Consider the following 14,331-nt stretch of genomic DNA (forward strand, 5'->3'; position numbering starts at 1 on the left):
TTACCAATCAATAGATAAGTTTGTAAATAATATTAGCCACATATGTTTATTAGATAAGTATTAACTTTTATGGAATAAGTATTTTATCTTTATCAAAGTAGATATAGTAATCTGTTTAAGAGACTTCCTAGTACTACGTGGCATATGATGAAATTTTACTCAATTTGAAAGTAGTGTAGTCTTGGTAAAGGAAAAATCATTTCAATATATTCAAAATACTTTGAGTTCTTCTACACTAAGAAATAGACTTTTGCATTTAGCGATGACGAGATGTATTTCAGCCGACCATATACTCTATAAACATAGTGTTTAGGTCACCTTATCATTTGGGAAAGGAGGGAATCGTTAGATACATATATTTACACTCTAGCAACTATGTGGGGAGAAACTCCATCTTGCTCGTCATTTTTTCCCCCTAAAACAGTGAAGTGCACAAAGTTTTCTTCTATGTACAGCTTCTCCATATTTTCATACATCCAGTTAAGGTAAGTTTTATTTTAAGGCATGTAATTGTTAAGAACTCACGGGACGGTGATCGGAAGCCGTGAGTTCAAGTCATAGTAATTGTATAAATAGGTTATGGGCTCTTTTCTTTTGGTATGGAGTTTAGTGGTGGTGTGGCAGCTCGTGTAGAGCTTGGTTGTTGTTAAAAGGAGGTCAAGTGTGAAGTACACCATTGTATAGAGCCTCGGGAGCTTGTCGCTCTTTGATTGCTTGACGATAGTGTCGGTATAGCTGTAGTTTTTAGTTGATATTGTGGTTGTGTTGTTATTATTATGCTTCGTGAATTTGAAAGAAGAAAGTGCATAAATCTATCATATACAAGCGTATATTGATTGTTGTTGGTTGTTATAACTTGTGGGAAATCATATAAACATGGGAGGTGCTACCCGTTTTATTATAAAATAGGTCGTACATATAATAGTTACGACGCTTAAAAGATAACGATAGTATCGTTTCTCTTATTGTAGACTAAAGAGCCGTGACCTCTGCACAACTTGAGGTTGGGCAGTATATACAAGGTATGTTAAGGCTATCCCTTCTTTCCTTTTGGCATGATCCATATGATACAAACGAAACGAGTAAACACACAACATTCATAAATGGCTCTATTCATAGAAGTACTGGGAGTGCCTATGTTCTTGATTCCCCATGTGTTCTATTATTATATTATCTGTTCATGGATCTTAGAAAAATACGTAAGTTGATAAAGTTTATCCGAGAGATCTTATTGACTTACTTCATTATGCATTGCATTCATTTATACATGTACATTGACCCATGACCAGATGGGGCTATATACGCGTATATTATATGTATATGGGATATGGGAAAAGGTTACGGCGTTATATACGCACCACTACTTGATCAGTTGGTATACGTTGATGATTTCACCCATTGAGGCCGAGATGATATTATGGGATTCCCTCAGAGGCTTGAAGATGTTATGTACGCATATACCCATGCATGATACAACATTTATACGCACATGCATGAAATTATAAATATTTCAGGATTCATAAAGTTATTTAGGCTTACAGGCAGATTCCTTTACTCCATATTTCTTTTATGTCTTCTATGTACTGATTTGCATGCCTTACATACTCAGTACATTATTCGTACTGACGCCCCTATTTCCTTGGGCATGTGTTTCATTCCTGTAGGTACAGGTAGACAGGCTGACGGTTCCTCTTCTTAGGATCCTTGCTCAATGAGAGTTGTTGTGCTCCATTCGATCCGGAGCTGCTTTTGGGTTTTGGTACGATATGTTTACTTCTAACCTTCTATCTGTAGTATGGATTATTCGCAACCTTCTGCATTTGAGTATCTCGTACGTTGTTCACCTTTACCTTACTTATCTTAAAATCTCGTATCACGTCTTCTATCTCTTTCATGACCTCGCTTTAACATAGGTATAATTCACATCCACAACTTGAAGCTCTATTATAATACTTGCACCTCTGGTGCATACACAATCCGGTGAGAGCTTCATACTGACTTCTTAGGAGGCTGGTACTCTTCTGACTGGCTTTATCGTAGAGCCGTTATAGAATATGGCTATTGTACTATCTCTCTTGTACCTCTGATATTTAAGAGTGATCCTGCAATGTTCTCAATCGCAAGGTCTATAATTTTTTGGGTCCAATAATCAGATTCCTGATTTACTTAGTTGGTGTAACTCTTTAGTTTTCTTTTCCCTCTGATCAACCTTTATGTAGGCTTAAGCTATCTTCCGATCTGCGGCTCATGGTACGAGTTATTACTGTAGCCTTTCATAGATGCTATGGAATATCCGTGATACCATCATCTAACAATTCAATCCCTTGTCTATGACCTGGACTCAATTCTTTCTTTTAACTTATACTAAAGTATTCTACAACTGTATGATTGTCAACATACATGCTGCATGGATAATACTCCGAAATCTTGAGTGCGTTCATAACGTAATTAACTCTGGATCATTAATCGAATAATTCTTTTCGTTCCTTCTAAGATTTCTTTAATATTAGGCAATTACTTTTTCTAGTCTTTCTGTTCCCTTGTTGCGTGCATTACTTAGCTTATCTTAGTTCCCACGCATGCCGGAGTTTTTCTCTCAATTCATATGATCTCAAATATTACTTTTGATTTTACTTCCTGTTCATTAGCCACAGTAGGTTCCACTTTCTCATGGAGTGCATACAATGTTGTAGTGAGACTGTTTTTTACATGACCATTTCTTCTTCAAGTTACTATGTTTGGGTTGAAACCTTCTTTCTTATTTCCTCAGCTAGACTTTTATTGTAATATTTAGGGAGACCTTCTGGCTCTTGTAAAGTTACAAGCTTATCACATCGTATCCTTGACGGAATTTTTGATGTTCTTTCTTGCCTATAATTATCTGTAATTACTTATTTCCATGACCTTGTGCTTGTAGGGTTGTTCCTGTACTGAAGTTTTGACTGTCTTCCCAATGAGACTATCTTTTATTTCTATAACATTCATACGATACCTTTAAATACCCTAACTCTTATCAGAATATTTCTCAAGTATTACAATGACATTACTGCGAGGCTGAATTCACTATATTGGGTTTTACTATATTTATCTTGCAGAATCTGATGTCTCGTCTTTAACCTCCTGTTTAGCCATAACTAGGCTTTCCCCGAATCAATTACTAACTACTCGTTGGCCCATTCTCATAACAATATTTCGCGTAATCTTTCTTGGGTTATTTTCTTTGTCTTAACTTACGTCTTGCACTGGCTCCTTATCTATCAATAACATTTCGGGCAGGGACCCTTACTTCCTTTCCTTGATGTCGTGTTTGCATAATGTTCTGGAATCGTAGTATATCTGTAGTCTTGGAATAAGTGCAATCTCATCCCTTTTTCATTATTTTTTTTTCGCATTCTTCCTTTACCATTCCATAATTACTAGAACCACTTAATTCTGACTTAATGCCACATCACACCATATTCCCCCCTTTAGGGGAGAACTAAAGTTTAGTGCTACGACGATCTACCTATAGATGTTTTACCTCTTCATCTTTGGCGTCTTTTCACATCATCGATGACCCTTACTCGCCTTGCGGTAATCCTTCTGTACCAAGGATAACCAGATTCCTTACTCGCGAGGGTGAGACTTAGTCAAACTGGCACATACAGTACCTTAAGTTTAACTTTGCTCATATTGCTTGCTTTAGAGAAGTATCTTCATGAAGGACCTTTAAAGGGTATTCTTCTGTCGTCCATTCTATTATCGTCGGGACGCAATCTCTGAAATTCTCATGATGCCGACTATTACTCAGCCCCTAGTTCATGTTTAGTTTTTCTTGTTTATTAGTCCATGCTAATTTCTTATTACTCTGGGGTCTAATTTTTCTTTTTGGTAATCACGTTGGAGTCACAAACTTATTTCTCGAAATGAGGATATGGCTTTATGGCCTATACTCTTTTGTTGTCTCAAGGCCTGTCACCTCTTGTCTTTTCCTTCACTTGACTATAGACTCTATAATACTGTCATCTTTTTGATCTACCGTTGTCATTCATGTATCACATCTTACTCATAATGCTTCATTAACTCTTTTCTTATTTCCTGCTAACATTTATGTCTATCACTTTATTCTGAAAACTCGAACAGGATATTATTTTGCTTTTAGCTCCCCTTTGCTCCATCTAGTGGCTCTTCGGGTTGCTTAACGTTCTCGCTCTACTAGGGACGTGAGTCACACTAAGATAATATTTATCCCTTCCAGGCTTCTAATGCCTATCTTTGTAGTACTCATATCTAGTTGTACTATTTTAGAGTGCACCATCTGGGTATCTCACAAGGAGATCTATTAGCACATTTGCTATATCCTTCGGAAATGTCAACTAACACAAACAATCCATTCACCATTTTGGGTTACTCTTACCCCAACCGGATCATGATGTCACGCCCCAAAACTGAGGAGCGCGACCGGTGCTCAACCGAGTGAACCCGACCGAGCAAGCCTGTTAGATTTCATTCTACCCAAACTCATCCATGAATAGAGATCATACATATTATCATTAATTGGATGAAAATGTGTTCATGTCTACAATACCAATTCATTTCTAATAGTTTCATCATTTTTAAAGTCTCAAATGGATAAGTAATACATCTACAATATAACATAGTTTGTCTTTCCCCAGCACCAATACACAACCCACACTATGTCTACGGAGCTTCTATAGATAAAGAAGAGTACAATGATAATGCCGGAAACAAGGCCCCGGCTATACCTCAAACAAAATACACAAAGTACAAAAGATTCATGACCCTGGAATGAAGTGGGGCTCACCAAGTCAGCTGGGGAGAAAGTGCACTGCTATCACTGATCAATATCTCATGCTGTGGAACTACCTGCATCCATTGAAAGATGTAGCGCCCCCGACAAAAGGGACGTTAGTACCGTCGAATAGCACTAGTATGTATAACTAAACATCCTCTCAATAGAATGACAAATAATACAAACAAGATTATCATAATGTCAATGAAAGCCTTAATCAACATCAAACCTCAATTTAGGATCAAGACAGTGTTCAAATTAATTTTCATATCACACATTAGGAGATTTTTAGTATCGATATACCATTGTCCACAATACCAGTACCATTATTCACCATACTAATACCGCTATTCACAATACCATTATTCACAAAACCAGTACCACCGTACTCTCAGCAGAGAGTCACCGTACTCTCAGCAGAGAGTCCGATCACGACCCGATCGGCTAGGCTATCTCAGTAGAGACATCAACCACAATTTATCTCAATATCAATACCACCGTCTTTAACACGGAGTTCGATCACGACCCGATCAGCTAGGCTATCCATTAGGGACATCGACCACAAATCACAATTTCAATTACAATTTCCAGCACAATCACCACAATGTGTGCGGCATATGTTCGATCACGACCCGATCGGCTAGGCTGTCTTATTTGAGACATCAACCTTTTTATATCAATCATCGCATTTCATATTACTTTCACATCTTTTCATTTCATTGGTACTAATGGCCATAATTATAAGGTCATTCTTGGCACGTTGGCCATATTCAGTATTTTATGCTCACCTTATCAATTTAAAATATCATTATCATCATCAACAACAAATACAACTCAAATCAAGGTGTGCAGTACACATGTGAGAAATTTAGAGTCTAAGGCACATAGAGATATTTCACAAAATTTGGTATAATAGCCTTCATTTGAACTTGACTTAAAGTCGAAACATTATTAATGCACAGCCCGTATTTTAACACATCCTCAATTGGTAACATAACATGAATAAAGCATTTAGGATGCTTGTTGAATATATATCTTTCAACCCAATCTTACTCGGAATGGCCAGTCTCATAATGAATCACTCGGGACTTACATAATTTACATGAATATCGTGGGATTTAATTCTAAGAGAAGCATTCCAAGGTCCCTTTTATGGAGAATTCCATCATCCCACAACCCAATCTTTACCATTTTTAGCTCAACAATCTTCCTACACCCTTTGATAACATATGAATGTAAAATAAACAACTCTCATGCCCAAATATTATCTTGCTAGTTACCCATTTTCAGAAAATTTCGAAATTAGGGGTTTAGGGTGTAGAATCTTACCTCTAGGATGAAGACCTAGTGAGCTTCCCTTCTTAATCTTCCAAAACTTGAGCAAGAATTAAAGAAAAATTATTGAAGAACACCTTCTCACTCTAGGGCACTCTCTCTCACTCTAAAATATCAGATTATGTCTAAAAAATGGCCCAAAGAGTGTATTTAACAAAATAGGGTCGGGTTTTAAAAACCCAAAAATGGAGCTCCGGAACAAGGTATGCGATCGCATAACCGATATGCGGACCGCATATCGGTCGCATAATTGGTTACAAAATAGCCAAAAGAACTGTTTGTGTATGCGGTCACTATGCGATCCGCATAACTGTTATGCGGTCACATAATGCACCGCACAACAGTTATGCAGTCGCATAGTCGACCGCATAGTTGTTTCTAACTGACCCAATTAAGTGCCTCACTCTGCGGCCATTATGCGGTCCGCAGAGTGGTTCTGCGGTCGCATAATGGACCACAGAAATGCACTTTTCCGCCAAAAATTTTCTTTTACTTTCCGGTACATTGTTCAACCCAAAAGGTCCGAGCCTCAAACACGTAAGCCTAGTCTGGCACCATGAAACATTATTTTCTTTGCAAACTTTACCGGACTTTACACTTAAGTACTTCGAAATTTTCTGAAGTGTTACATTCTCCCTCGCTTAGGATCATTCGTCCTCGAATGAGGGTAAAAATCCGTCATTAGCATCTTATGCAACTCAGTTTGTTTCATACCACATTCGAGCAGCCCCAAATTAAACTAACTCCCAAAATCTCCAAAAACTTTGCCAGAGTTTCCCTTGTAACTAGGCCTATCCACCTGTCAGAGAGCCCTAGAAACACATCCTAACAACATACACGTATTCCAACGACGTAACATAATACAAAACAATACCAAATATGGTCTCATAAGCAATATATATCCAGAAAGGAACACCTTAATGCCAATTGTTCACATGATATAAAATTCATAAAAAGTAAGTCTTATAATTATTTTTTAGATCACAATTTTAAATACATGGTCATTCAAACAAATAAGGATACTTTTTCTTCATTTCTTCCTCGGCCTCCCAAGTAGCCTCTTTAACCTGTTGGTTTCGCCACAACACTTTCACGGAGGTAATTTCTTTATTTCTTAATTTTCGGACTTGCCGATCAATAATAGAAACCAGAATCTCTTCGTAAGTCAATTTCTCATTTACCTCAATGGTCTCAACCGGAACAATGAGTGTCGGATCTCCAACTACTTTCTTCAACATAGACACATGAAACACCGGGTGTACTAATGACATCTCAGGTGGTAGCTCAACCTTGTACGCCACCTCACCGATACTCTAAATAATTTTGTACGGTCCGACATACCTCGGACTCAATTTCCCTTTCTTACCAAATCGCATTACCCCTTTCATGGGGGAAACTTTCAAGAATACCCAATCATCTTCTTTGAACTCCAAATCCCTACGACGAACATCCGAATAGGATTTCTAACAACTCTGAGCAGTCTTCAACCGCTCCTTAATGATTTTAACTTTTTCCATGGCCTGATGCACGATGTTTGGCCCTATCAACTCTGCTTCCCCAATTTCGAACCACCCAATAGGAGATCTACATATCCTACCATATAAAGCCTCGAACGATGCCATTTGAATGCTAGCATGATAGCTATTGTTATATGCAAATTATATGAGTGGTAAATGATCATCCCAACTACCTTTGAAGTCTAGAACGCAAACACGCAACATATCCTCAAGCGTCTGAATAGTCCACTCTGCCTGCCCATCAGTCTGCGGGTGAAAGGCTGTACTAAGATTCACCTGAGTGCCCAAACCTTCCTGAAATATCTTCCAAAAATTAGCAGTGAATTGTGCCCTCCGATCAAAAATGATGGAAACTGGGGTGCCATGCAACCTGACTATTTCTTTGATATACAGCTGAGCATACTACTCTGCTGTGTCGGTAGACTTAACCGGCAAAAAGTGTGATGACTTCGTGAGCCGATCCACAGTCACCCAAATTGATCAAACTTGCACGAAGTGCGCGGTAATCCTACCACAAAGACCATATTAATCATTTCCCACTTCCACATTGGAATTTCTATGTTTTGTGCCAACCCACCAGGCCTTTGGTGTTCGGCCTTCACTTGCTGACAATTCGGACATCTTGCCACAAAGTCCGCCACATTCCTCTTCATATCATTCCACCAATAGACTTCCTTAAGATAATGATACAACCTGGATGCACGGAATACCTAGAAGTGTGAGCTTCAGTCATAATTCTTCCCCGGAGACCATCCACATTTGGAACACAGAGTCGCCCTTGGTGCCTTAGTGTACCATTATTCATGATAATAGAAAAGGCCATGGTCTTATGTTTATGAATCCCCTCTTTCAATTTCACCAACAATGGATCGTTATATTGTTTCTCTTTCACTTCCACAACAAGCGATGATTTAGCCCTATTTTGTACAATTATCCCTCATTCACTAGAGTCCGTAAGACGAACTCCCAAACTAGCCAATCGGTGAACTTCTTTGTCCAATGGCCTTTGATATGCCTCCAAGTGTGCTAAGCTACCCATAAATTTTTGGCTAAGAGCATCCGCCACAACATTAGCCTTCCCCGGATGGTATAAAGTATCAATGTCATAGTCCTCGAGTAATTCAAGCCATCTTTTCTGCCTCAGATTCAATTCCTTCTATTTGAAAATATATTGAAGGCTCTTATGGTCTGTGAATATATCCACATGGACCCCATATAAATAATGACGCCAAACTTTCAATGCAAATACCACCGCCGCAAGTTCTAAATCATGTGTTGGATAGTTATTTTCATGATTCTTTAGTTGCCTAGAAGCATAAGCTATCACCTTCCCATGTTGCATTAATACACATCCAAGCCCAATTCTTGAAGCATCACAAGATACCCCAAATCCATCTATACCCTCTGGTAGAGTCAACACCAGTGTCATAGTCAATCTTGCTTTCAATTCCTGGAAACTCTTTTCACAAGCATCTGACCATTGGAACTTAATTGCCTTCTGCCTCAATTTAGTCAATGGAGAGGCAAGATTAGAAAACCCCTCCACAAACTTTCTATAATATCCAGCTAAGCCTAAGAAACTGCGAATCTCTGTTGGAGTTGTAGGCCTCAGCCAATTCTTCACAGCTGAAATTTTCTGAGGATCAACCTTAATTCCCTCACTAGAAACTACATGACCCAAAAATATGACTGATTCAAGACAAAATTCATACTTTGAAAACTTTGCATATAACTGGTGCTGATGTAGGGTTTGCAGAAGTACCCTGAGATGGTCAGCATGGTCCTCCTGTCTTCGTGAATATACAAGAATATCGTCAATGAACACTATCAGAAAGTAGTCGAGGAATGGCTTAAAAACGCGATTCATAAGATCCATGAAGGCTGTTGGAGCATTTGTTAGCCCAAAAGACATTACTAGAAACTCAAAATGCCCATACCGGGTTCTAAAAGCTATTTTCGGAATATCCCGCTCTCTGATCTTCAATTGGTGATACCTGGATCGTAAATCGATTTTGGAGAAGTACCCGGCACCTTGCAATTGATCAAACAAGTCATCTATCCTTGGCAGTGGGTACTTATTTTTGATTGCTACCTTATTAAGCTGCCGATAGTCAATACACATTCTCAATGACCCATCTTTCTTTCTTACAAAAAGGACCGGTGCGCCCCAAGACGAAACACTTGGCCGGATAAAACCCTTTTCTAACAAATCTCTTAATTGTTCCTTTAGCTCCTTCAGTTCTTCCGGTGCCATTCTGTAGGGTGGAATAAATATAGGATGCGTGTCTGGCATCACATCAATCCCAAAATCAATCTCCCTATCTGGTGGGATCCCAGGGAGTTCATCCGGAAAGACTCCCGAAAATTCATTCACAACAGGCACAGACTCAAGTGTAGGCGCCTCAGCATCGGTGTCTGTAACCCGGACCAAATGGTAAATACATCCCTTGTTGATCATTTTCGTGGCCTTTAGGTAAGAAATAAACCTACCCTTCGGCACTATATCATCACCCTTCCACTCAATAACTGGCTCATTTGGAAATTCGAACTTAACAGTTCTGGTTCGGCAATCAAGCTTGGCAAAACAAGAATAAAGCCAATCCATCCCCATCATAACATCAAAATCGACCATTCTCAATTCAATAAGATCGTCCACGATGTCCCGACCACGCAACGTAACAACACAATACCTATAAACCCGCGTGGCTAAAATAGACTCACCAACCAGAGTAGATACAGAGAACGACTCATAAAGCTGTTCTAGTTCTATCCCAAATTCCATAGCAACATAAGGTGTGACATATGACAAAGTGGAACCGGGATCAATAAGAGCATATACTTCATGAGATTGGACAGTCAATATACCTGTGACAACATCTGGAGAAGCCTCTGAATTCTGGCGACCCCTCATAGCATAGAAACGGTCGGATCCTCCCGAACTCTGTGCTCCACCCCTAGCTGCACCATGCCCTACGGGTGTTAGAGTGCCTCGAGCTGGAGGAGGTGTTGCGTATGTAGTAGCTGCAGAACTAGCTGGCTGTGCCATGCCCCTGCCCGCACCCTGGCGGGACGAATGACAATCCCTCTGAATATGACCCCTCAATCCACATCCGTAGCATATTCCTAGGTGCATCTTTCCACACCTAGGGCATGAGGGCTTCTTCTGCTGCTGGAATCTACCACCATGACGACCCTGCTGATTAGATCCCCTGTTGCCCTGACTGGTCCTGAAACAGCTCCAATGCTGCTGCTGACTAGGCCCTGATGGCGGTGCACTAGCCAAAGACTGAGAAAAGGAATGTGATGGCCCTGACGACCCTCCTCTAAATGTTGACTTGCCACCACCTGAAGAACCACCAAAGTTGCCCATAGACCGGGCCTTATTACTACCCCCTCGCTCCATTCTGTTCCTTAATTTGCGGGTCTCTGTGGCTTGAGCAAATGCCACCATCTTTCCATTGTTCATATTAGAATTCAAGACTGCTGTAGCGGCCTCATTAATTACCAAGGGACTAAGGCCCTGCACAAATCGGCGAACTCTAGCCTCCATAGTAGGCAACATATAAATAGCATATTTAGACAGGTACGCGAATCTCATATGGTAATCCTACACACTCAGGCTACCTTGCCTCAAGTTCTCAAACTCAGCAGCACGGGCTGCCTTAGTCTCAGCAGGCAAGAAGTGGTCAATGAAAGCATCAGTAAACTCACTCTACCTTGTCGTAGGGCTCCCTTCTTCATGGGACTCCTCCCATAGTTCAAACCAAGAATACGCCACCTCTTTCAGGCGGTAGGAGGCCAATTCCACTGCCTCTGTTTCAGTAGCATGCATAACTCTGAGAGTCTTGTGCATCTCATCAATGAAATCCTGGGGATCTTCCTCTAGGTTAGTACCCGTGAACACTGGAGGATCCAACTGGAGAAACCTATTCACCCTGGAACCAGTAGAATCCCTTGGTTGACTGGAAGAAGTGGGTGTAACATTTGACCTCTGGGTCTGGGAAGCCACTATTTGAGCCAACATCTGTATGGCTCCCCTAAGATCAACATCAGAAACACCACAATCGGAAGCTGGAACTGAAGGTGGAACTGGTATATCAGTTGGAGGGACTGTTGCACCTTCAGTAGGTGTAGGGACAGGTGTGGTCTGATCAGTTGTAGTAGAGTCAGGTAGTGTAGTAACTGGAGGAATATTCTCACTCATCGGGTGCTCACCCGCATCATCAATTATACGATCAACTGTCACTCCTGGGGTGACATTGGCTCTTTGGCTAATTCTTGCCTTCTTCTTAGGCGCCATGTAATGAAACTTAGAGCAACTCAGGAGTTAAAGGAGGAACAATATTACAACAAGCTTTATCACATGATCAAGAACATGAAAGAAGGGTATTATTCCTAAATGCCCATGTAGCATCCTAATTATAGATGTGGTCGACAACACACCGATAATAAGGACTCTACTAGACACGGCTCCGAGACATCCTAGGACACTTTAAAACTTTAGGCTCTGATACCAAGTTTGTCATGCCCCAAAACCGAGGAGCGCGACCGGCGCTCAACCGAGTGAACCCGACCGAGCAAGCATGTTAGATTTCATTCTACCCAAACTCATCTATGAATAGAGATAATACATATTATCATTAATTAGAAGAAAATATGTTCATGTCTACAATACCAATTCATTTCCAATAGTTTCATCATTTTTAAAGTCTCAAATTGACAAATAATACATCCACAACATAACATAGTTTATCTTTCCCCAGCACCAATACACAACCCACACTATGTCTACAGAGCCTCTATAGATAAAGAAGAGTACAATGATAATGCCAGCAACAAGGCCCCGGCTATATCTCAAATAGAATACACAAAGTACAAAAGATTCATGACCCCGGAATGAAGTGGGGCTCACCAAGTCAGCTGGGGAGAAAGTGCACTGCAATCACTGATCAATATCTCATGCTGTGGAACCACCTGCATCCATTGAAAGATGTAGCGCCCCTGACAAAAGGGACGTTAGTACCGTCGAATAGCACTAGTATGTATAACTAAACATCCTCTCAATAGAATGACAAATAATACAAACAAGATTATCATAATGTCAAAGAAAGCCTTAATCAACATCAAACCTCAATTTAGGATCAAGACAGTGTTCAAATTAATTTTCATATCTCACATTGGGAGATTTTTAGTATTGATATACCATTGTCCACAATAACAGTACCATTATTCACCATACCAATACCGCTATTCACAATACCATTATTCATAAAACCAGTACCACCGTACTCTCAGCACGGAGTCCGATCACGACCCGATCGGCTAGGCTATCTCAGTAGAGACATCAACCACAATTTCTCTAAATATCAATAACACCGTCTTTAACACGGAGTTCGATCACGACCCGATCGTCTAGGCTATCCATTAGGGACATCGACCACAAATCACAATTTCAATTATAATTTCCAGCACAATTACCACCATGTGTGCGACATGTGTCCGATCATGACCCGACTGACTAAGCTGTCTTATTTGAGACATCAACCTTTTTATATCAATCATCCCATTTCATATTACTTTTACATAATTTCATTTCATTGGCACTAATGGCAATAATTATAAGGTCATTTTTGGCACGTTTACCATATTTAGTATTTTATGCTCACCTTATCAATTTCAAATATCATTATCATCATCAACAACAAATACAACTCAAATCAAGGTGTGTAGTACATATGTGAGCAATTTAGAGTCTAAGGCACATAGAGATATTTCACAAAATTTGGCATAATAGCCTTCATTTGAACTTGACTTAAAGTCGAAACATTATTAATGCACAGCCCGTATTTTAACACATCCTCAATTGGTAACATAACATGAATAAAGCATTTTGGATGCTTGTTGAATATATATCTTTCAACCCAATCTTACTCGGAATGGCCAGTCTCATAATGAATCACTCGAGACTTACATAATTTACATGAATATCGTGGGGTTCAATTCTAAGAGAAGCGTTTAGCCAACATACCTCACTTGAGCTTCCTTACACTCTAAATGTTTCAGAATTCTTAGCAACTTTAATCTATTGTAGAAATATAACAAATTGAATCAAAATTAGGAAGGTGATCGTGGTTCGAGCTCATTTGAGCATTTTATCAAACACTAAGCGTGCATTAAGGTTCCAAGGTCCCTTTTATGGAGAATTCCATCATCTCATAACCCAATCTTTACCATTTTTAGCTCAACAATCTTCCTACACCCTTTGATAACACATGCATGTAAAATAAACAACTCTCATGCCCAAAAATTATCTTGCTAGTTACCCATTTTCAGAAAATTTTGAAATTAGGGTTTAGGGTGTAGAATCTTACCTCTAGGATGAAGACCTAGTGAGCTTCCCTTCTTTATCTTCCAAAACATGAGCAAGAATTGAAAAAAAATTATTGAAGAACACCTTCTCACTCTAGGGCACTCTCTCTCACTCTAAAATATCAGATTATGTCTCAAAAATGGCCCAAAGAGTGTATTTAACAAAATAGGGTCGGGTTTTAAAAACCCAAAAATGGAGCTCCGGAACAAGGTATGCGATCGCATAACCGATATGCGGACCGCATATCGGTCGCATAATTGGTTACAAAATAGCCAAAAGAATTGTCTGTGTATGCGGTCACTATGCGGTCGCATAGT

The sequence above is a fragment of the Nicotiana tabacum genome, chromosome 19, assembly GCF_000715075.1.
Source record: "Nicotiana tabacum cultivar K326 chromosome 19, ASM71507v2, whole genome shotgun sequence".
Classification (NCBI taxonomy): domain Eukaryota; kingdom Viridiplantae; phylum Streptophyta; class Magnoliopsida; order Solanales; family Solanaceae; genus Nicotiana; species Nicotiana tabacum.